The sequence below is a fragment of the Furipterus horrens genome, unplaced genomic scaffold, assembly GCF_987537825.1.
Source record: "Furipterus horrens unplaced genomic scaffold, mFurHor1.1.pri manual_scaffold_2, whole genome shotgun sequence".
In the NCBI taxonomy this organism is placed as follows: Eukaryota; Metazoa; Chordata; class Mammalia; order Chiroptera; family Furipteridae; genus Furipterus; species Furipterus horrens.
Genome location: NW_028327172.1, coordinates 157,335,112 through 157,361,414, shown reverse-complemented (window position 1 = coordinate 157,361,414; position 26,303 = coordinate 157,335,112).

Sequence of the window (26,303 nt, the reverse complement as noted above, 5' to 3'; positions counted from 1 at the left end):
GTGCTTCTGATTTAGTTACCATCATTACAAAAAAAAGAAAATCCAGAGTTGCATTCACTCAAATCAGGGGTCTCATCTTTCTTGTAGTAGATGCTGTACTCTTGATCTAGCATTCCAGTCTGGTCCAGTTCAAGCAAGGGACCACACCCTCTGCATTTAGTCTTCAAGGGCAGGGGGTTGGGTAAGGGAACCCTATTTTAAAAAGATATTTTATGGTGTACTTTTATAATTAAGTGAAATGCTACCTCCTGAAGGTAAAACAGGATATTTACTCCTAATAGGAGCTTGGAATACACTTTAGGGCCTTTTACCAGGAATGGTGAGCACATCACCTCTTAGGGGAAAATTAGTTTCTTTGTAATATCGACAGCCGTCCGTCTCGAGAGACGATGGTGTAGCTTCTTAAGAGTCTATCTGCACCGCCGAGAATGGCTGTGCAGTCCGACTCGGGAGTGACACGGTATCTGTCTCCTCCCGTGTTAAATCGACATCTTGCGATGACGCTGGAGTGTCCTCTCCAGTGAAGCTGAAGCTACAGAGCCTGGGCAGGGTGATATGGAGGGTCTGCTGTTGCCCATGCCCGTCCGTCTCGAGAGACGATGGTGTAGCTTCTTAAAAGTCTATCTGCACCGCCGAGAATGGCTGTGCAGTCCGACTCGGGAGTGACACGGTATCTGTCTCCTCCCGTGTTGAATCAACATCTTGCGATGACGCTGGAGTGTCCTCTCCAGTGAAGCTGAAGCTACAGAGCCTGGGCAGGGTGATATGGAGGGTCTGCTGTTGCCCATGCAGCAGACCCCCCCTCTCTTCGCAGCTGAAGAGTCCAAGGGAAAGACCGAGTCAATACAGCTTGGTTTCAGGTGCGCCGCAGGAGTTGCCGGTGTTGACTACAACGTCAAACCGCCTTAGGGACTCCGGCTCCGGATTTTCTGTCAGGGTTTACTCCCTTAGCCTTTCCCCTGAAGAGGTATGCCGCAAGGCAGCGGAGGTTTTTTGGAGTCAGAGTTTTCCTTCTCTGATGTGCCCTGACTGGAAGATCGAACCAGCGACACATAGCTCGCAGGCCGACGTTCAATCCACTGAGCCAAACCAGCCAGGTAAGTTTCTTTGTAATATCCTCTCAAGTAATCATATTTCAACAAAATTACCCTTTTTCATCACTGTGGAGTGGGGGATCCCAAATATTATGACTGATCTTTATCATTACTCTAAGCAGAATCACCACCAGCCCATGAATTAACTTCCCATGTTAGTGGGTGTCAGATCATGTACACCTGGACTTTGGTATATGCTAATCAACCTGGCCCTGGACTTAGCATTTCCCAAAAGATATGTTGATGGACTGAAACTTTCCCAGAGGAAATGCTAACGGACTTAGCTCGATATGTTAACTAAGCTGGTGTGGGAGGGGGAAAGCAATGAGATATAAATGACCTACTGAATATGTCAATAAGCAAACTCCCCCTTACCGAAAGGTGCATAAAAAAAGGTGTCCGCAGAAGTGTTGGTGGCGATTCCTACGGCTCACGAGGAGGACCGGGAGCTACCCCCACCCCCCTCCGCCGCCATTTCTCTTGCTGCTACGGGAGCTACCCCCATCTCCACCTCTACCCTGCGCCCATTTCCCTGGCTCCTACAGACCGTTGAGTCAGTCCAGGGAATTGCCTTTCCCTTCAATCCCCTTTCCCCTTCCTTTGTTCCCTCAATAAACCAGTTATCTGTTCCCACAGCAGTCTCTGGGCAATTTCTCAGAGTAGGACTACCCTGACAGTGGGATGAACTTTAGAACTGCCAGCCTTCAGAAAAGTGCCTGGGGAAGCCTTCGCCCATTCTCCAGATCACACAGACGCCTAACTGCCTCTGCCTGTGACAGATTAGGTATTCACAGGGCACCGGCTCAAAGTCAGTTCCCCCTTCTCCTCATCTGCTCAGGGAAGAGGTGAGAGGCTGTTGGTAGACCTGCTAATGTACTCCCTGTTCCCTTTCAAAACTGCCCTTGACATTCCTTTACAACCAAGTTCATTTGCATACAGTGTTGCATGGGGGCAGGTGAGGGATCTGCTTAGAATGACTGGTCTTAGGCCCCACCAGCAACTTTTTGGTCACAATAAAAAACACTCTTTCTTATAACACATATTTTAATTCATTACTGTTTGCAGGGGCTTCATTTTGTTCTTTCTGGAAAGGATTATAGGGAATTCTTTTACTCTGAGCCTTTACAAAAGGGACCATTTTTCAGCTACACTAAAACCCAGGCAGCAGGCAACTCTGGAAGTCCCCCAGAGTAAATAATGACTTGGTATTCAATATTCATTCTGAGCACTGTCTATTCCCTTGGGCAGTCAGGCACATGGCCCTCTGGAAATCAAACAGCAAAAAAAAAAAAAAAAAAAAAAATCCAGTTGGAGCTGGTCAAAGTTAAGACATTTCAGGAACTGTAGGCTTGTTTCTTCTGTAAGCATAAATCTGACCACACCACTGTCAGTAGCTTCTCCTCAAGGAAAACAAGTCACGTTGCCATTTTCAGGAATGCATCTGACTTAAAAGTTAAAGAAGGGCTCACATTAACTGTTTTCTTGCTTGACAACTAAAATGCTCCTGATCCAGAGTCACAGTAACGACACCTAAATGAGGAAAAAATAGGTAACAGTTCTTACTTGTCTTCTGCCTGACTTCAGTTGGGGAAAGTTTTATTTAGTGCTTGTGTGGGTGGGCATGTGCAAATTCACAGAATAATTCACATTAACTGTTTATTTACTTGTCCTTTTGGAATTTGGTATGCAGCCTGGTAGCTAGTCACTGGCCAACGCTTAGCAAAAGTGGGAAGTAAGAAAAGTTTATTTTAGACAACCCTATTGCCTCTTTCTATGCCTTCTTTTCACATCTGTGACACCCCTCCCTTAGATGCCCTGAGCTATTGTGTTACTTCTCTTTCTCTCTCCCCACCCCATTTCAATTTGCTCTGGAAAAAATCTGAGTAACTCATTTGTTCTAAGTTATGAGACATCATCCCCATGGGAAAATAATGTCTTTTTTATTCAGCACTATTAGAAAATGAAGTATTCTACATAAATAAAATTTTCAGATAAATGAAAATTATAATTTTAAGTCCCAATTAAAAATTAATTGGCTTTGATAGAAGAATTTAAAAATGCATTGTCTGTATCACTATCTTCATACACTGAGGGTATTAAAATAATAATTGACTGTGCATCATTTTAGACATTACAAAGTGCGTTCATGTACATTTTCTTGTTTACTTTGACAATTTTTAAAGGAAGATATTGGGTTCATGCTGTGATATAGGAATTATTGTTTCAAGTATGAGAGGGGTTGCTACACTAAAATTCTGTAATACAATGTCTTCTGTGCCAATTTGTAGGTGTACGTCATTTGCCCCTGCCTAAGGTCCTCGTTCGTTTGCAATGCTTTCTAGGTCTTTGTGGATGCCACCTTCATAGTCAGCTCCTGTTTCTCATTGCTGGAGAACCTGTATTCATCAATTTGGATCATCCAACTTGGTTTACTATTCCTCCTTCAACCAACTGCTTGAAACTGCCTATGGGCTGGGAAACCAAATGAATTAGCTTATTAGAATAGTTAACCAATTACTTTAGTTTGGTTTTTAGAGTGACTTCGTTTTCAAGTTATAAAGCTTTGAAATTCTTCTCTCTGGTTACATTTTCTTAGACTATGACCCTACTCTGGTTTGTATATACAGTACGTATTTATCCAGATTGGACCTCATTGTGGACCAAGCCTATGATAACTTTAATTAGAATCTGTAAATCTCTTCACTTCTGAGAAAGCTCAGCTATCAGGTTTCTCTATCTTGCCCCTAGGCTTGCTGAACATTTCTAGGGGAAATTCAGAAAACCATGTTGACAGCACATTATAATTTAAAAACTTTGTAAAAGTACTACATTATTTATAGAAAAGCAGGAGATGAATTTTGAAATGGTCCCTTCCCCAATAGAGGAAATAAACCACTAAATACTTATAATCCCTGTACACTTATCCAACCTCTGTTTGGAAGTTCAGTACATTTTTTTTCAGTCCTTTTTCTATGTACATATGTGTGCTTGTATGTATGTATGTCTACATTTAGATAATACTTTTGATTTTGTATTCTTTTTTTCACTCAAGTTTATATTATTGGCATGTCCCCTTGTCATTGTATATTTTGTATCCCCACCATATTTAATGATTTCATAATATCTTGTCAAGTAGTTATATTACAAATATTTTCAATGTTAATCGTAGTTCAATTATTAGACACTTAGCTTCTTTTCTTTGCTATGGTTTGTGATATTATAACTAACACAGCAAAAACAACCCTTTTATATTTGTACATTTTCTTTTCTTTTTTTTATATCTACATTTTCTTAATTAGAATTATTTCCTGATTAACCCCTAGAGTTAGAAATACTGGTCAAATGGCAACATTTAAAAAATTCAAAGTCTGTTGAATGTTCAATCTTTTCTTCTTCATTTAAATATTTATATTTTCTTATTAAAGACGCTCACTAAATGAATATTTATCTTCTGTGTACTCTGCATCAGGCATTGGGGAGAATAAGAGAAGTAACACATGGTCCCCAACCTAAAGGGATCTTTAGTTCATAGTTATGCTGTGATCAGTGCCTCATGTATTTACTTGGTGCATTGCTGACTCAGAGAAGAGAATGACTAACTCTTGACAGAGGAGACCAGGTGTTAGCATTACATTTGAAGAATGAGCAGGAATTCACCAGGCAAAGGCACAGATACTAGAGAAGCATGTAGTGCTCAGAAAATTATAAGCCCTTCATTTTCATTTGAACGTAGTAGGGACCAATAAAATAAAAGCATGGGCTACAACTGATGGGAAGCTAGGGATCAACTACTTGCTAAATGTTTTGTAGACATCATCTCCATCAAGCTTCACAAAAACCTGTGAGGTAAGTATTATGAACCCCATTTTACAGAGGAAGATTATGTAGTATTGAATACTGATAAGCAGCAGACCTGTATGTGAACTCAGGCCCAGTTGACTGCATAGCTGATGTTCTTAATCAGCATGTTTTCATACCAGCAGGATGCAAAGAGGAGTGTTATGGGAGCTGAGGTAAGGAGGCATCAGCTCATAGAGGTCTTTATAATTCATGCTAAAGAGTTTGGCTTTTTTTTTTTTTCAAAGCAGCAGGACTGGTTATTTGCTCTTCTGTGTTCTTGTCAGACCAGTACACATTTTTATTACAGCATTCATTATACTATTTCTGACATTTGCAAGTATGTCTCCCCTATTAACTTGAGTTGAGAATAAAGATTGTCTCTTATTTACATTTATCTTCCCAAGCTCAGGACCTAGCAATAATTAAATGAATTAATTATTGAATGAATTTGTGGACCTTTAAGCCAGATAACTGGGTGCTACAGCAGGTTCTTTCTGACTTACACAATTGCAAGATTTATGTTTTTTACAAATTATTTGAGCTTGTTAAACATGACCATTTTAAAAAATTAACTCATATAAACTTGTAATTAAGTGTATTCTATTAAAAGCAAAAGTAATAAATTTTCAAAACTCATAATCTCTTAATTATTTTACTATTTGCATGCTCTTGTAGTTATTTCATCTCTTGATTCTGAATAGTGGAAATACTCTATAATGGTGAACATCTCTTCTAACTCTGCATTCACATTGCTAACTTAAATTATGCATAGTGCTGACCTTCTCCGTAGCTTTTGAAACTTCTCCTTAGCTTTTGTGGTATTCATCGTGCTGGTTTCCCTGTTTTTTTTTTTTTTTTTTTTACTATTCCATTTTTTTTGCTTACTTGTCTCTATCTTCCTATATTTTAGAAGTTCTTTCTCTGATCCTCTTCTTAAATCGTCTTACTTTTGATTATTTCACCTACATCTAAAATATCTACTACTATCTCTGTAGAAATTATTTTCCCATTTATATCTCCAACCCAGCTTTTCTTTTTGGCTCCAAGTGCATATTTTATTTCCAATTACCTGCTGGGTATCCTGCGCTAGATGTTTGAGAATAAGTATTGACGTGTACTTATTACATGCCTGAGGCCAGCCCTCATCCTTCCTTGACTTTCTTACTTCCATGGCTAGGTTGTTAGCAACTCCTTTGTTTTACTTAGTTACCTAGGCTAAAGTCCTTATTGCCATCCTTATATCCTTTCTCTCACTTCCCCTGACATTTTCCTTAAAATCTTCATCTGATGGTAGTCCTTTTTATGGTCTTCCTGCTGAATGCTGTGCATTTGAGGTAGCTTAACCATGTTTTGCCTTGTGTTACAGTTATTTATGTACTTGTCTTATCCTTCTTAGATAGCAAGTCTTTTAAAAAGTAGGAACTAATTTTTAGACTTCTGGTTATTCTTCAGAGCATTTAGTAATATTATGCCTCCTAAATTTTTTAAATCTCTTTTCCTACTGGCATCTTCACTGTACAAATAATAATTAATACTTATTGATCATTTCATATGTGCTAAGCATTACTGTAAGTTATTTAGCTTTGTTAATTCTGTTAAGCTTTACAGCCTCGTGGAATAGTTACTATTAATTACTCCTGTTTTACAGATAGAAGACTGAACTGAAAGGTCAAATACCCTAAGCTGACTTGGTGATTAATGGCAAAGTTGTGACCTGATTGAAGCAGACTAGCTTAAGAATATGAGAAAACTCACCATGGTTGATGAACTGTAGCATTTCTCCCAAGGAAGACAAAACATGTTGTCTTAGGTCATTCAGGGTCCAGTTACAAAATATCACACTGGGTGGCTTATAAAAAACAAACATTTATCCTCGTAGTTATGGAGGCTGGAAGTCCAAGTACTAAGTATTAGCAGATCCATTGGTGAGGGCCCATTTCCTAGACATCTGTCTTTTTGCTCTTTACTCATTGAACTTACTTGTGTGAAAGCCTGAGGGAGCTCTCATATGATTAAATTGTATGGATTTTATGAATATATTCTGGTGTTGTAAAGGCTTCCTTTGACTAATTTCAAGTTCTTAGATAGGGCTTCATAAGTTAGATAAATAACTTCAAAGTAAGAGTTTGAATGAAATAGGCTAAATAATGTCCCCCCCAAAGATATTCATTCATATCCTACTCTGCAGAACCTATGAATATGTTATCATGCATGGCATAAGACTTTGCAGATGTGATGTTAAGGATCTTGAGATGGGGTGATTATCCTGGATTATCAGAGTGGGTCCAATGTAATCCAAGTGTCCTTGTAAGAGGGAGAAAAGAGAGTAATTGTCAGGGAAAGAGACGTGACAACAAAAGCAGAATTGGAGTAATGTGGAGCCAGGAGCCGAGGAATGCAGGGGCCTTTTAGAAGCTGTGAAAGACAAGGAAATAGATTCTCTCCTAAGGCCCCCAGAAGGAATGCAGCCTAATGGACATCTTGATTTTAGCACACTGAGACTATTTTTGAACTTTTGACGTCTAGAACTATAAGATAATAAAGTTGTGTGGTTTTTATGCTTTTAAGTTTGTGGCACTTTGTTATAGTAACAATAGGAAACTAATACAAGGGATATTGCTAGAAGGTAAATTTTAATATTAGACAAATCTAAGGAATCAGTTCTTAATTGTGGAATTTTAAGTATCTGTAAGCTGGTCAGAGGAGGTAATTTAGCTAATTCATCCACAGATTTTAAGACTGGTTGGCCCATAACAAAGAAGTACTTGCTAATAAGCCTCAAGGGCAGAAAATGTTCAAGAGTGCACATGCTCTTCTGATCAGGAGACAATTCATCTTTACTCCAGGAGTCAAATTAGCCTTCAGAGAATGAGATAGCAGAGAGCTTCCCAGAGACTAATGTTTTCATGAGTGATAAAGAAGGTAGAGACTAGCTTGCGAAGTTAGACCTATTGCACAACTACCTCATGGCCAAACTTGACCAGAATCCAGGTTACTTTTGCCCTAGTTCAGTGTTCAAAGTGCTATTGAAAACTTTTCCCTTCCATTCTTTAACAAGATTTTGGCTGGTGCGATTACGCATGTTAGTTATCTATTGATGAGTAGCAAATGCAGAGTCTTGCTATGGCTGTCAACTATTGGGGTGCTCAGGGCCCCTAGAAGATAAGGAGAGTAGTTCTTAACAGGGCACATGGGCTTCCTTCCCCTAAAACACAGATATACCTGGTGAGAAGTAAATGTTGTTGTCATTTAATTCACATGGTCACCTGTTTCTTCCTAAAGTCCAGTGACTCTACCAAAGGTGAAAAAAGGAAAAGCAATGCTTATTGATTATCTGATATGTCCCAGGTATGGTGCTAGTTGCTTTATATACTGGTGAGCTCTTTGGTGTAGGGTTTATTCCTCTTTGTCTATTCTGTTTTTTCTCCCAAACTGTAAACAATAAAGTTCCATAGGACTTGATTTTTGCACTTCTTCTCTTCTCCATCTATACTAACTCTTAAGATGATCTCCTTCAGTCATGGTTTTAAATGCCATCCATATCCTATTGGCTCCCACTTTATATCGTCAACACTAATCCCTCCCCAGAACTACAAGGTCACTTATCCAGGGGTCTATCAGACATTTCTACTTAGTATCTTTAACACAACCTGAACAAAACTGAACTTTTGACTTCCTTTTCTTTTAAAAATGTTCGTCCCAATCACCGTGAATAATGCTAATGTTCATCCAATTGCTCAGACCAAAAAAATTGGGAGACCTAATTTCTCTCCTCTCACACTCACATGCAGTACAGTAGAAAATTCTATTAATTTTATCTTCAAAATCTATCTCAAGTCCCATCATTACTCAGGACCTCTGTCACTACCTTCCAAACCAGGTCACAATCCTGTCTCTTAACCTTCTCTAAGTCTTTCTGCTTCCATTCTCATCTGACTTCCTCCAATCTACTCTACAGGCAACAAAGTGATCTTTTGAAAATACAAATGCAATTCTACTCACTCCCCTGGTCAAAACTCTCTAGAGGTTTCCCACAACACTCAGAACAAAATGTAAACATCTTCCCAATACCTCTAAGGCCTGACACAATCTGGCCCTTGCCCATTTCTCTGACCCCATTTCCCGGCACACTCACTTTTCCTTACTATGTTTCAACCGCAGGGCAGCTTTTCCTTGAATGTGCCAAACATGTTCTCACCACAAGCCTTCACGCCTTCTCTCCCCTCTGCTGGAACACTCTTCTACTTGCTAGCCACTTGGCTTGCTCCTTCACTTCATCCCAGCTTCTGCTTAAATGTCACCTCCTTAAAGAGGTCTTACCTGGCCACTCTATTGAGAGTAGTCTTCTCTTCTCCCTTTAGTCTCTGTCCCTTGCTCTATTTTTCTTCATAGTACTGATTAATCATGCTATAAGCACATTATCCATATTTGTTGGGTTAAATGTTTTATTTTTGTGTGTGTGTGTGTTTGTTTTGCCTATCTGCTTCAATAGAACATAAACTGGCACTTCATTTTTTTCATTGGACTAATAGCAAGTGGTCAGCAAATATTTTCTGAATGAATGAGTACATACATTTTCTAAATGTATTCTCAGTGTCTAATTCCAAGTTTGGAACATAAGAACTGCTCTATAACATCTACCTGATGTTCATCTCAATTAATTTTTCTAACTAGTTCATCTCAATTAATTTTTCTAACTAGCTTAAGATGTAAATATTTTCTTATTTTACAGAGAACTTGTGCAATTTGCCAACACCTTGAGCACACAGCTGGGCAGAAATTTAACTTCTGATCTCTGCAACTTCAGAACCTCTGGCATTTTCACTTTCCCCTAAGGTTTCCATTTCCTTATGCTGCTCTAAGGTCTTGGGATGGCTTAGATGATGACAATGAAAGCATCCGCTGCATTGTTGGCAAATTCCAAGTACCAAGTGTTCTCATGGGTACTGGGAATAGCATTCTTGCCACTTCCCTCCTCAAGGAGCTGTTCCAGAGTGCATCCTGTGAGTTTTTCCTGGGTAATCAACAAAACATCCCAGAATAGCAGTCTGAGGCCAGGTCTAGAAGGCTTCAGAGTCTACATTCTGTTGCAGTTCTCCTTGGATCTCAGGAGAGGAGATGGTGGAGAGACAGGGTAAATATTAGATGACACTCTGCATACTATGTGCCTATTTCAAAATCCTTAGGAAGCTGTAGGTGGGAGCAACTGAGGTCCTTCATATTTATAGGAAACATTATGGAGCCAAATCAATTACTTTTCCAAAGGTCTCTATGTCAATAAGCCTCAAAAATAAAGCTATTTAGTGTAGCTGTAATTTACTTCATAACTGCTGCCTCCAAGCCTGGCCAATATAAAGGGCCATTTTCTCATTGAAGCCATGTGCAGTTACACCAGTCTAAGCTAATCCATCACCTGCTGTTGGATTTTATATTTTGTCCATCAGTTATGAAGTCCTTTGATATTGTTATTGACTCTTTAGTGTGTTTATAACATGACTCCCTAATAGGATTGCCAGGTACTTCAGGGAAAGGACCACAGCATACATTCCTCTATTGTACTCACTATAATCAACATATATGCTCATCTCTGTAGAAATTCCTGAAACAACCCAGGCCAAGGTAAAGATTTTATTAGGAGGCTTCCTACCCACTCTCCCATATCCCTTCTCATCCAGGTTTTATAATCTAGCATTAAATGTGCTACACTGACCCATCAACTGTTATACCTGCAATGAGCTGTACCCAACTAGCCCCAGCCTTCCCTGAAGGCCTCCTACACGGATCCCATAAGAAAAACTGTGTATATGCTTTGGTTTTCTGCTTAACAGTTCATTTTCCCTCTGAGGCTGAATCTAGTTTTGATAATCAGTGGAGTTCATTGCCAGCCTCCTTTTCCAGGACAGACCCTATTCTTTACCTCACCCAGCTCCTGAATGGAATTTTGTTTTTTAGGTCTGTTTTTTCCTACCAACTTGATTGTAATGTTACCTGGAATTTCTGCTCCTGAGTCCATCCACTGGTTTGGTTCTGGAGCATCCTATAATTTTAGATACTGGCATGTAGATAACAAACTGAGGTGCAGATACCTGTTGCCTAAATCCTGATTTCAGTTCCCCACCAGCCTCACTGGCCTATGTGACAGAGTTCCTTTCATGTCTTGCAGCTGCTCTCACCAATTATGACAGCAATAGAGCTACCTGTAGTACTAAGAATAAAAAATGGATCTTTTCATATAGCAAGAAATATTGACATCAGAAGTTGATATTACCATTTCACTTGATGGAGTAGAAACTACAGCTTTTCACAGGAGAAAAAAGAGAATGCTAGAGGAATCAGGAGTTGCACTATTTCCTGATATCCCACTGCTGCCAAGTTCATCCACATTTCTAAATATTTAGATCTCTTAGCCTTCTAGAGTGTTTTGGAACAATCAAATCAGACTACTATACTCTGTGTTCACTTACTGTCTTTCCTCACAACACTATGCCATTTATGCACTTTCTAGAGGAGTTAAGTGATGACAATTATCATATATAAAGGTTTGGAAATTTCACATTTGTCTTCAAAGATGGTACCCCTGACGCTAAAAAAACATGCACTTAAGATTCACTTTTCCAGGAATGCTCTCAACTGCACATATTGTCTCACCCAATAGTCTGGCAATAATGGGAAGAGCACATTGCTATAAGAGCTTCAGTTCAAGGTCCTGTTCTATTACTGGTCTTTCAGTCTCAATTTTCTCTATATCTTAGGGCTATTTGTGTATATTAGATTGTTACTAAGCAAACTGGGGCTCATTCACGTGACACCTTGGTGTATGATCCAACAATTAGTGTTGAGAAAAACAGGTCTTTATTTACAATATTGCAATCTTGGCGGGGCTGAAAGGACTTCTGCTTGCAGCCCTGTTTTCCATGACACCCAGCACTTCCCTTGCTCCCCAAAGGCTACATGCAAATGTTACAGAGCAGGGTTCCCAAGGAGATGGGAGGGGTTTTGACTGTAGAATGGTGACAAGATGCTTATGGGGCCTGTGGGAGATTTTGCAGGTGGCCTCAATTGGTCATTCTGCCCACTGTGTCACAGGCCACAGTCGGGGATTTAAAAATAAGGTGGCAGCCATTTGTAGGGGGAGAACCGTGTAGTTTTGGAAGGGAAAGGGGAGAAGTCCACATGGTTTGCAAGGAGGTAGAAGGGGAGAACCATGTGGTTCTGGATTAAGAGCTGGAGAACACTGCAACACAGGCAAAAACCTCCCCAATCAGGTATGAATGATTGAGAACTGTTGATAAAGCTGAACTGTGTCTGGGGAGTAGGTAAATGGTATCTCTGACTTTTCTACTCTAAAACTAGCCTGGTTTGGCAGGGGAAAGCAGAACTATATGTTTGTGGGTGTTTTAAAGAAAGTAAGACTTAACTGAAGGAATCTGCCATTAATCTAAACCTGTATAACCTTTAAACAAACAATTCCTTTCATTTTACCAAACTCTGGTATTGAGAGTCATGCTTTTTGGTGACAGGCAATTGAGCCTCTCATAACTGAACAGCCTATGGGGTTCTGCTTCAATTGGGGCAGCTTGTGGGTTCTGTTTCACCAAAACCAAGCCCAATAGTTCCTCATTCCTTATCTGTCAGCTCTCTTCTTCAGGATCTGGGGTACATTTTCTTCGGTTTCTGCATAATAGTCTAGAAGAGCAAGTGTTGTGTTACACTGGATCATGGTTAAATCCAGGAAAAGCACAAGTCCTAAGAGAGTGTTCTTTTCATATGTCCCAAGTTCCAAGAGTCCAGATAGAGTCCAGGTCTATAAGGCAAAGTCCTTGCTGGTTTCAGAGTCAGCTAGAGTGGGCATGATCAAAGTAGCAGCATGCTTGCTTTCTCACTAGCCCAGGCCACATGGCCAAATCATCCCTATGAACCTCATAGCTGCTTGAGGATTCTCCCATGGTTGCTACAACATCCTCCTACATTGTAGCACCCATTTTTTTACAAGGCTACCCACCCTTCTTTTAAATCCTGACCCAGAACTTTCTATATGACCTTACCTCTAGCTCCTCCCACAATGAGCTGCATTTACCTGTTTCCCAGTATTGCTTACATTCTTTCAGCAGCCATTTTTAGTTAGGGCAAGAGTTCCATCACAGGGGCTTCCAACATGGGTTTTCACCTTCCCTGGGGTCAGGATATGTCCTGAAAGTCAGTTATACCTTTTGCTCTGGGTCATAGCACAGCTATTATCTAGCTACCAACTATCCTTAGATATGCAAAGTACATACCTTGAATGCTATATTATATCCTTCCCCCATCCCCCAAACCATGGGCTGTGGGAGCTTTTGGGATTCCTTCCCCATTTCAAAATGATGACTTTAACAAATATAAATTTGCTTGCTATATTTTAGATATTTATGAGGTAAGAGCAATAATCAAGATTTATAAGATAGAGTAATGAAACAGTTTTTATTTTGTGCAAAGCTAGTTAGCAATATTTATCTGGGCATTATAACTCAAACTTCATAGAGAATAAAATTATCTTAGTATAGGTTTTCCCCAACTAGTCTGAAGACAAATGTCAAGTGCAAGTACTTTACTTAGGAGTTGATTCTGTGCCTGAGACATCAGCAGGGAAAATAGAAAGTGATAGAGGAAAGGGAAGGCAGTCAAGAAGGAGTGTATTATTTAAGTCAACTAACAAAGTGGGTAATCAAAGCTTGAAGATTACTGGGGGTGGGGGGTGTTGATTCCTGATACTTCCAGTCTGCAGTATCTGTGTGAGTGCATATATACGTGTGTGTGTGTGTGTGTGTGTGTGTGTGTGTGTGTGTGTGTGACAGGGGTGGGAGAGTTGTGTGTGGTTATAGTGCAGCCTTCTGAAAAAACTCTTAGCTCTGATAGTGTGATTTGCAAGAAATACTTGTTTGGTCTTCCTCCTGTTTCTGGCTGTGAGATCCTAAAACCATTGGAATGTCCTAAGTGATGAGAATGATAAAGGTGTCTTTTGTTATGTTTATGAGGTGACTTTTGGAAAGTACCTAAGTAACCTAAGAATGGAGGCTGGAGGCTGGTCACTAGGGAAACCAATCATGTGATTAGAGGATTGAAACTTTTAGTCTTACCCCTTTCTGTGGAGAAGAAGCAGTGGGAGGGAGATCAATCGATCACCAGGGATCAATTATTTAATCAATCAAGCCTCCAGAAAAAACCCCAAAGTTATGAGGTTTAGAGAGCTTTCAAGCTGGCAAACAGGTGGAGATTCAGGAAGAGTGGTGCTCTCAGATCATGGAAGGTCTGTGCTCCCATCCTGTATAACTTGCCCTGTGCGTCTTTTCCATTTTACTGTTCTTGAGTCAAATTCTTTATAATAAACTGGTAATCTGGTAAGTAAAATGTTTCTCTGAGTTCTATGAGCTGTTCTAGCAGCTTATTGAACCCAGGAAAGAGGTAGTTGAATCTCCCATTTATAGCTGGTGAGTCAGAAGCACAGGCAACAGCTTGAATTTATGAGTGGCATCTGAAGTTGTGGTGGGGGGAGCAATCTTGTAGGACTGAGCCCTTAACCTATGGGCTCTGATGCTAAAATTCAGGTAGATGGAGTTAGAATTGAGTTGAATGGTAGGATACCCAGTTGGTTTATGAGGATTGCTTGGTAGTATGGAACAACCCCCCATTGTAATTGGGAGCAGAATTCTTATTGGCAATTGGAGGTTGTGGGGAGCAGTCTGGGCAGGATACTGACAAAATCTGTTACAAAATTTATTTGTTGTACTTGAACTTTACTCCAGGCATATAATTTAGTATTTTTACATACAACACTGAATTAATGATGAAAAACCCATGGCTTGGAGGACTCATATCTAGTTCTGTACTGATTAGTAATCCTCTTGATGTCTGGGATTGTGATTTTTATTTCTTATAGTCCCAGCGCCAGGCATTGGACTTTGCACCTAAGCAATGTTCCTCAAATGTCTGGCCTTAGTGATTATAAAAAATATTAGACAAAGTTAAGTGGTTAATGACTGAATTATGAACCATATCTTTTATCCATGATTTAATTATACCTGAGTTTTATAATAACTTTGAGTTATTTGTGAGCAAGTGTTGTTATTACAAGCCCAATTCCACCAATGAGAAACCCAGCACTAAGTTATGATGTTGAATGATGTGTTTAAAAGGCAGAAAATAAATAATCCTTTTGAGATAGAATGCATAATTCATAGAAAAGTTACAATAATGATAGAAGCTAATAGTTGGTTATTTAAAGGGTAAAATAGTCAACAATGCCTGGAAACTAGAAGCACAATTTCTTTTTATTTAGTAAAAGACATTTAATATAAACTTTAAAAAAACTGTAATATGTGTTTTAATTGTTCTTAAATTGTTTTTCTAAAACTTTTGCCACATTGCCAGCATTTTTATAGAAGCTTGAGGGGAAGAAATTACTCTGTGAATTTTTGTTACTAAGGCAAATAACTAAATAAAGATGAAAGTTTTGTGCATACCTCTGAATCCCAAATAAGGTTTCTTGGTGACTCTCACTAATATAGAAAAATCTATTTAAATTTTCTTACTTCCCCTTTCCTTTCAAACCTGATCCCAGTTAGCCTTGGCTCCCACCCTCTCTTTCCCCAGTTATAAAACCAAATGAAATGTTTGTCCTGAAGGGCAAGCCTGTACAGTGACTCAGAGGAAACAAGTGTTTATAAACCATGTTTCCCTAAAGCCGCAGCACAAACATGACTGTGGCCCAGTTCCAGACTAGATAGGGGAAAAAGCTTGGTGGTGTGGCCCTGGCAAAACCAAGTCAGAGGGCCAAGCTAGAAACATGCTGGGCTGCAAATGACCTTGAGGCAACATAGCACCTTGGAGATATTTCAGCATTAAGAGTCTAAACAAAAATGGCTGAAATGAAGACATACAGAGAAATGTTTGGGCTTTGCTAGAATGAACTATTCTCTACGAATTTTTTATGTGCTTTGGTCTGATTGCATCTTCCTTGCTGGTGAATCCCTTCTTGTGTCCATGAGCTGCTTTCTTTGTGTATTATCCTTGCCCTAAGGCCTATACTGACCATACCTGCCTAGAATATGAAGGGTTACAAACACAGTTTGGTTTTAGCTCTAAAGTCAGTCAGATCTAGTTTTGAATCCTAATTCACCACTTGATACTTTCACTTGACAAATGTTTACTAAGGACTTATTTTATGCCAGGCATAGTTTTAAGTGCTCGGAATGAGGGAGCCAGCAGGATAGACAAGGAGGAAGTAGGAAAAACAAAAACAAAAACAGAAACAGAGATTATCTCACAGCGATGGCAATAACATCATAAAAGTAAACTAGGAGCTAGATTGGGTGGCTAGGAGAGACCTCCTCACGATGGTGTGGAGAAGGCTTCTATGAAGAAGTGACATTTCAGCCTAGACGTTAACAATAAGCAGGAGCCAGGAGGATACCAGCACACCTGGCATAGGCACACACCAAGTATTAAAAGAGGAATGACTGTAAGAAACTAAAAGACAACCCACGTGGCTGAGCACTGTGAATGACAGGAGAGTAAGACAAGACAAGGCTGGAGAGTGTGGCAGGCTGAAGATGGTCAGCCATTTTCTGAGATACCTGCCATAGAGAGGTGGGTCTTTTTCCCTCCCCTGAGTCTGGGCTGGCCTCTGACTCTTTTGACCACCAGAGTGTGGCAGAAATGAGGCGGTATCAGTTCTGAGCCTAACCTTTAAGATGACTGGCACTCTTATCTTGGTTTTTGTGGCACTAAACTAACATGTAAGAAGGCCTACCACCAGCTGGAGAGACCACATGGAGAGGCCTTGCTAATATACAAAGAGGATGGGGCTGACCTGAGCCCAACCTTCCTGCTGTTGTCCCTGCCAAGGTGCTGCACAAGTGAGTAGACCATCTTGGATCAGCTTAGCTGCCAGCGGAATACCACTGAGTGACTGCTGTAAATGCCTCATAAAAGAGAAGAATCACCTAACTGAGACTTGCTCAAAGTCCTGACATAGAAAATCATGAGATACATAAATTAATACTTCAATGGTTGTTTTAAGCCACTACATTTGGGGATAGTTTGTTTCTAAGCAAGTAGTTTTGAGAACAGAAAGATAGGATGGGGTAGGTTACTCTGACCTTGAGCCTGGTAAATAAAAAAAGTTGGCTTGAGATAGAATAGGTACCAGAGGAGGGTTTAAGCAAGAAATGCAGGACTTGCAGGAACAATGTTACATTTTAAAACTTAATTTAATTGCTGCTTGTTCCTGGCTTCTTAGTTCTTTAACATTGTTCAAGTAAACTGAACTGTGTCTTGCTTTTTAGCTGTAAAATGAAAATAATAGTAGTATCGACAAGTTATAGGAAGGAAGAAGATGGTGGCGGAGTAGGTAGCAGTGTTGTCTGTCTGCTCCCATCGCAGAAGAACAAGAAGTACACCTCAAAACAAAAGATATACACAGAATGAAAGTGAAGGGAAAAAAGTATTTCAAGCAAATAGACATGAAAAAAAAGTTGGAGTAGCCATACTTATATCAGACAAAACATATTTCACAGCAAGGCCATAAAAAGAGACAAAGAAGGGCATTTCATAATACTTAGGGGAACAATGCATCAAGAAGATATAACCCTGGTAAACATATATGCACCCAAAATAGGAGCACACAAATATATAAGGAAAATACTAGGAGACTACAAGAAGGATATCAACAACAACACACTCATAGAAGGGGACTTTAACATTCCATTATCAACAATAGACATATCTTCAAAGCAAAGAAACACCAAGGATATTGAGACATTGAACAACATACTAGACAAAACTGACTTAATTGATATAGAAATTTTCTTCCCAAAGAAAAAATATATACATTTTTTTCAAATGCACATGGGACATTTTCAAAGATAGACCACATGGTAGGACACAAAACAAGCCTCAACAAATTCAATAAAATTGAAATTATATAAAGCATCTTCTCAGGTCACAATGCCTTGAAACTAGAAATCAACCTCAAGGAAAAAAACCAAAGACACCCAAACTCATGGAGAATGAATAACATGCTATTAAATAATGAATGAGTTAACAATGACATCAAGGAAGAAATCAAGAAATTTCTGGAAACTAATGATAATGAATACACAACTGCCCAAAACTGATGGGACACAGCAAAACTAGTCCTGAGAGAAAAGTTTATAGCAATACAGGCCTACCTCAAAAGGATAGAAGAATCTCAAATAAAAAAAAAAATCTAACCCTACAGCTACAAGAGCCAGAACACAACAAAAAACAAAGTCCAGAGTGAGCAGAAGGAAGGTAATCATCAAGACCAGAGCAGAATTAAATGACATAGAGACTAAACAAACAATTCAAAAGATCAACAAAAGTAGGAGCTAGTTCTTTGAAAAAATAAACAAAAACGACAAGCCTTTAACCAGGCTCATCAGAAAGAAAGAGAGAAGACCCAAATAAAAAAAATATCAGAAATGAAAGAGGAGAAATCATGACCGATATCAAAGAAATATAAAGGATTGTAAGAAATTACTACAAACAATTGTACAGCAGGAAACATGACAACCTAGATGAAATGGACAAATTTCTAGAAACATATAATCTTCCAAAACTGAATCAAGAGGAGCAGAATGCCTGAACAGACTGATAACAAAGAGTGAAACTAACTCCCGGCACACTAAAGCCCTGGACTGGATGGATTCACAGGTGAATTTTACAAAACATTTAGGGAAGAACTAATGCCTACCCTTCTTAAATTATTCCAAAAAACCCAAGAAGAGGAAAAACTCCCAAACTTTTTCTATGAAGCCAGTATTACCCTAATTCCAAAACCAGGTCAAGACACAACGAGAAAAGATAACTACAGGCCAATATCACTGATGAACATAGATGCTAAAATCCTCAACAAAATATTGGCAAACCGGATCCAGCAACACATTAAAAAGATCATACACCACGATCAAATTGAATTCATCCCAGGAATGCAAGGATGGTTTAATATTCGCAAATCAATAAATGTAATACACCACATAAACAAAATGAAAGACAAAAACCACATGATCATATCCATAGATGCTGAAAAAGCATTTGATAAAGTACAACACCCATTTATGATTAAAACTCTCAGCAAAATAGGAATAGTGGGAGCATACCTCAACATAATAAAGGCCATATACAAGAAACCTGAAGCCAACATCATACTCAATGGACAAAAACTGAAAGCACTCCCCCTGAGATCAGGAACTAGACCAGGATGTACACTCTCTCCACTCCTATTCAACGTAGTGTTGGAGGTTCTAGCCACAGCAATCAGACAAGAAAGAGAAATAAAATAATACAATTTGGAAAAGAGGAAGTAAAAGTGTCATTATTTGCAGATGACATGATAGTATATATAGAAAACGCTATAGACTCCACTAATAAACTACTCGACATAATAAGTGATTTTGGCAAAATAGCAGGGTACAAAGTCAATATTCAGAAATCGAAGGCATTTCTGTACACCAACAATGAAATGTCAGAGATAGAAACTAAAAAAATTAAAAAAATCCCGTTTACTATAGCAACAAGAGAAATAAAGTACCTAGGAATAAACTTAACCAAAGAGATATAAGACCTGTACTCAGAAAACTACATATCTCTGAAGAAAGAAATTAAGGAAGATACAAATAAATGGAAGCAAATACCATGTTCATAAATAGGAAGAATCAACATCATTAAAATGTGCATTCTACCCAAAGCAACTTACAGATTCAATACAATCATTATTAAAATATCAATGACATATTTCACGAACCTAGAACAAATACTTCAAAAATTTATACGAAACCAGGTACAACTTCCGGCCAAGATGGAGGTGTGGAAAGACACACTGCGTCTACCTCCACAACTAAGAAGGAAGACAACTACCTCAAAACTAGAAACAACCAGAAGTTCCAGGAAATCAAACTACATGGAAGTCCAGAAAACTAAGATATAAAGAAGAAATACTCATCCAGACAGGTAGGAGGGGTGGAATGGATGTGGTGTGGTGGCAGCAGCGTCAGCGGCAGCGGCAGGCTGACAGAAAGTGTAGTCACATGTTTTAAAAAGTCAGGAGGGACACCTGAGGAGCGTTCCCAGCTCCTCACCAGACATCAAAGCTCACGATCCCAGCACTGGGGAAAATCAAGCCTCATTTCTTCTGACTGTGCAGACCAGTGGGGGTTTGGGTGGAGGCAGAAACTACCCATCTTAGCAGAGTCCACTTGTTTAAAGGGCCCCCATGGTCCTAGAATGTCCACAGACTGACCCACTCTGGGAATGACGGCTATGGCAGCAGTTAGAGGAGCGCCAGTCCGGTGCAGAGGTGGGAGAGGTACCTGGAAAAGGGGCAAGTGCTGGACAGGCTGCATTGTTCCCTCTCGGATCCCTCCCCCACATACAGTGCCACAAAGTGGTGAAACAGGTTGCCCTCTATGACAAATCCCTAAGCTCCACCCCTTACAACATAACAAGAGCAACAGCTCTACCTGGGATGCGGAGGAAAAGAAACACAGGAGCCTGTCAGAATGAGGAGACAGAGAAGTATGGCCCAAAAGGGTGAATGGATCAAGTTTCCTGTGGGAGAACTAAGTGATGAGGAGATAGCCAACCTAACAGATGCAGAATTCAAAACACTGGTGATAAAGATGCTTACAGGTTTGACAGATATGCTTGAGTATGACAAATGCATAAGAGAAGAAGTGAAGACTATGCTAAGTGAGACAAAGGGAAATCTACACAAAACCAATGATGAAAGGAAGGAAACCAGGGTTCAAATAAATGATTTAGAATATAAGGAAGAAAAAAACAGTCAACCAGTGTAGAATGAGGTAACAAGAATTGAAAAAAATGAGGAAAGCTTCTCAAATTTTATGAAGGAGATGGATATACAGGTCCGGGAAGCATGAAGGGTCCCAGGCTAGCGCGACTCAGAGGGGACCACACCGGGACGCATCATAACTGAGATGCCAAAGGTGAAAGATAAAGACAGAGTCCTGGGGGCAGCAAGAGAGAGACAGAGAGTTGCCTACAGGGAGGTGCCTATAGGACTATCAGCTGATTTCTCAGAGGACACTTTGCAGACAGGAAGGGACAGGCAAGCAGTATTCAATGTGATGAAAAGCAACCTACAATCAAGATTACTCTATCCAGCAAAGCAATCATTTGGAATGGAAGGGTAGATAAAGTGCTTCCCAGACAAGGTGAAGCTAAAGGAGTTTATCATCACCAAGCCATTATTATATGAAATGTCAAAGCAACTTACTTAAGATAAAGAAGATCAAAACTATGAACACTAAAATGACAACAAACTCACAACTATCAACAACTGAATCTAAAAAATAAAAGCAAAATTCAACTAAGCAAACCAGAATAGGAACAAAATCATAGGTATGGAAATCATTTGGAGGGTTATCAGCTGGGATGGGGGAGGGGGAGAAATGGGGAAATGATGCAGGGACCAAGAAGCATAATCAGTTGGTACAAAATAGACAGGGGGATGTTAAAAATAATATAAGAAAGGATGAAGCCAAAGAACTTATATGCATGACCCATGGACATGAACTGAGGGGGGTGGGATTGCTGGAGGGAAGTGGGGTACTGGGCAGAGGGAGCAAAGAGGAAAATAATTGAAACTTCTGTAACAACATAGTCAATAAAATATACTTAAAAATTTTTATATGAAACCAAAAGAGACCCTGAATAGCCACAGCAATCTTGAGACAGAAGAACACAGTAGGAGAAATCACAATACCTGACATCAAACTATACTACAAAGCCACTGTGATCAAGACAGCCTGGTACTGGCATAAGAACAGACATATAGATCATTGGAACAGAATAGAGATCCCAGAAATAAACCCAGGTCTATATGGTCAACTAATATTTGACAAAGAGGGAAGGAACATAAAATGAAGTGAGAAGAGCCTCTTCAACAAATGGTGCTGGGAGAACTGAACAGGGATGTGCAAGAAAATAAAACTAGACCACCAACTTACACCACACACCGGAATAAACTCAAGATGGATCAAAGACTTAAGTGTGAGCTGTGACACCATAAAAGTCCTAGAGGAAAACATACGCAGGAAAATTTCAGATATCCCATGTAGCAATATTTTCATTGACACATCTCCGAAGGCAATGTAAATAAAGGAAAGAATACAGAAATGGGACTACCTCAAACTGAAGAGTTTCTGCTCAGTAAAAGAAAACACCAGCAATTTGCAAAGGGAACCAACCGTATGGAAAAATATATTTGTCAATGATACCTCAGACAAGGGATTGATCTCTAAAATACATAAAGAACTTACACATCTCAACACCAAGAAGACAAACAGCCCAATTAAAAAATGGGCAAAGGACCTGAACAAACACTTCTTCAAGGACATACAGAGGGTCCATAGACACATGAAAAAATGCTCAACATCACTAGCCATCAGAGAGATGCAAATAAAAACCACAATGAGATACCACTTCACACCAGTCAGAATGGCCATCATCAGCAAATCAACAAAAAACAAGTGCTGGCAAGGATGTGGAAAATGGGAACCTACTGCATTGTTGGTGGGAATGCAGACTGGTGCAGCCACTATGGAAAACTGTATGGAATTACTTCAGAAAAACTAAAAGTGGAACTGCCTTTTTAACCAGAGATTCCACTGCTAGGACTATACCCGAAAAATCCTGAAACACCAATTCAAAAGAACCTATGCACCCCTATGTTCATAGCAGCACTGTTTACAACAGCCAAGTGCTGGAAACAGCCTAGGTGCCCATCTTTAGATGAGTGGATTAAAAAACTGTGGTACATTTACACAATGAAGTACTATGCATCAGAAAGGAAGAAGGAACTCCTACCTTTGTGACAACATGAATGGAACTAGAGAGAATTATGCTTAGTGAAATAAGCGAGGCAATGAAAGACAAATACCATATGATATTACCTGATCCAGGAGACTAATGAACAACACAAACAACTGAACAAAACTGAACAAGGAACAGAGAAACAGCTTTTGGGGTGGGGGCGGAGGGTAAATAAGGGAAGGGTCTAGTAAAGGAACCAGTGTAAATGACCCATGGGCATGGACAACAGGATGTGGAATGACTGTGGGAGAAAGGGTTGGCTGGGTTGGGGGTAGAAATGGGGGCAAAAAATGGGACAACTGTAATAGAAAAACAATAAAATTAAATTAAAATTAAAAAAAGAAAATAATAGTATCTACATCACAGGGTTATTTGAGGAGTAAATAATACAAAGCCATTAACATATAGTGCCTAGTACCTAGTTAAGGGCTTAATGAATGGTTGCTACAATTGTTACTTTTTTCCTAGTTCATCTTCCATTTGAACAACTGAAAAAACTCCAGCTACACTCAAATTCTTTTCAACTAGTTTTGCAAGCCCTAGAACTATATATGTTTCATATATAGAGGCCCTTGCCACTCCAGCTGATGCCTCTCATTCATCAGAATTGGCAATCTTGTATCTTTCATGGCCTCCTCTCCTCCTCCAATGGATCCTACAAAATAGCAAGCTACATTAGACTGACCTCTGGTCTATGACCTCTGCAGTCCACTACTATGTTAGCTTTCTCCCCTCTAGTATGGGATGTGCCAGAGTGCTGTCTCTCAGGCTGTCAGCCTGGGGGGCTCCAGCCATCATCATGCTCAAATGGGCTAACAATCTCACTCTTTCCCCCTGAAGAAGAAACTGCCAAAAGGATGATTCCTTGACCTCCTGGATTTCTGTAGAACTATCAGTGATAAAAGTATATTTTTTGTATCACATCACATCACATCATATCATATCATATCATCATATATCACATCATGTCATGTCATATCATCATACACCATATAATATCATATCATGTCATATATCATATTATAGTGATGCTTCTTGACTTACAATGGTATTATGTCTCAATAAACCCATTATAAGTTGAAAATATTGTTACATAAAAAATGCATTTAATACATGTCACCTACCAAATATCACAGCTTAGTCAAACTTATTAAATACGCTCAAAAGATTTAAATTATCCTACCATTAAGCAAAAGCATCTACTGCCACTGCCCACCATCATGAGAGAGTATCCTACAGCATATTGCTAGCCCAGGAAAAGATAAAAGTTCAAACTTGAAGTACAGTTTCTTCTGAATGTGCATTGCTTTTGTACCCTTATAAAGTTGAAAAATTCTAAGTCAAACCATTGTAAGTTGGGGACCATCTGTATTACAAGGGGACCTAGTCCACTTGCAGATTGACAGTGAGGGAGCTTGCCCACTGACCCTACAGACATGCTTCTCTATGTAGCATCATCTACCCTTCCCTTTGCCCAGCTTCTTCATCCCTAATTTTTCCATTAGATCAGTTTTTCTTGCACTTGTTTTCAAAAACTTTGGTTCATGTCTTCAGACACATTACATAGAAATATAATGCTTTTGGTAACAGTGCCTTTTCATCTCTCTACTTCAGAGATTTGTGGTGCATGTTAACACCCCGAGGCACACTCCAGCAAGAAACACTGTTTCACTTGGCTTGATCCAGCACTTCATAAACCTATTCAATCATGAAACTCTATTTTGAGTGTCTCCTGTGAAGAATCTCCTATGAAGAAATGTTGTTTGGTTATGCAGTCAAGATTGAGAACGATGGCTCTAGTAAGAACTGGATGACTTGTCAACTTCATATGAGATTCTTATTTCTTAAAATCTTGTATATTCTAACCTAAACTTTTGAAGTACAAAGGTAATTATCTACTTACCTGTAGTTGGAATATATGGAGGTTAATTTTATTATTAATGATATGATTTTATTATTTTATTTAATACAAATTTTAAAAGAAGTGTTATTTGAAAGGTGCTGCCTTTAGTGCCTTCCCCACTTTTAGGGACTCTAAGATTTTAGCTCACTCCTTTCAATTGTAATACATGTGAAACTAGTACCACAATTTTTTTTTCATTTGGGTGTTATTTCTATCACATAGTGAAAGCAGACTGCCTGAGTATGAGTCCTGAATACATTACTTTTTAGCTGCATAACTTTGGACAAATTACTTTATCTGCTCCTCAGTTTCCTTATATGTAAAATCAAGATAATAATAGTACTTTATTATTAATAGGACTGCTGTGATGATTAAATTATCTCATGCACAAAATGTGAATTCCACATTTTCTGCTTACAAATGTTAGCTGCTATTGCTATAATACAAGGTCTGTCAGGGGTGGGAAAAGTCCAGCCATTGTTAATATAATGAGAATGATTTGCACAACATCAATATAACCTGGCAACCAAGGAGAGTGGACTGGAATGCACATGTGTGAACAATGACGACCTCGCCAAATAGTCAGTGGGGGTGGTAGATGCCACTGAATGAGCATGTGTACTGTGTGGTCGTTGCACTCAAAATAACTGAGCAAGCAGAGCAAGGAATCTGCATCAAGTTTTGCAAAAGCTTAAATATTCATCCACAGAAACTATTCATATGATTCAGAAGGCTTCAGCTATGGAGAACTGATGATTGACAGCTTCATCACAACAATGTGCCTGCTCATGCACCCTGTCTGGTGCAGAGTTTTTTGGTGAAACATCAAATCACCCAAGTGATTCAGCCCCCTACAGCTCAGATTTTGTGTCCTGTGACTTCTGGCTTTTCCCAAAACTAAAATCATCTTTGAAAGGTAAGAGATTTCAGACTGCCAATGAGATTCAGGAAAATATGACTGGGCAGCTGATGGTAATTGGGAGAACTGTGTGAGGTCCCAAGTACCTACTTTGAAGAGAACTGAGGTGTTATTGTCCTAGGTACAATGTTTCTTGTATCTTGTCCAACAAATGTCTCTATTTTTCATATTACATGATTGGATACCTTCTGGACAGACCTTGTATATTATTATTATTATTAAAAACAAATGAGTCAGCAATTAGGGTCTATAAGTTTTCTTTTATATAAAGTATTGTTCAACTTGGACTCGTATAACTCATCTTGTTTTATTCTGAATCAACAATGCTCTGCAACAAAATCTTACTTCAGGACAGATATGTACAGAAAATATATCACTGATACCAATATGAGAAACATGTTAACTAAATGTTTTTTCTTCCACTCCTAAATCTATGTAACACTTATGACAATTACACTTGTTATCTTACTAGTGCTAATGCCATAATTAGCAACCTGATTTAAAATATAGTCATATGAGTTTTAGTATATTTTAGCTATTACACAGCAAATGTCCTTCAAAGAAAAGTTATTGGCGAGGTGGAAGCCTCATGTTAGTTATTCTAAGCACTTAAGAGTTCTCTATTTATCAGTTCTCATTATGTTCAGGTGAGCCATGC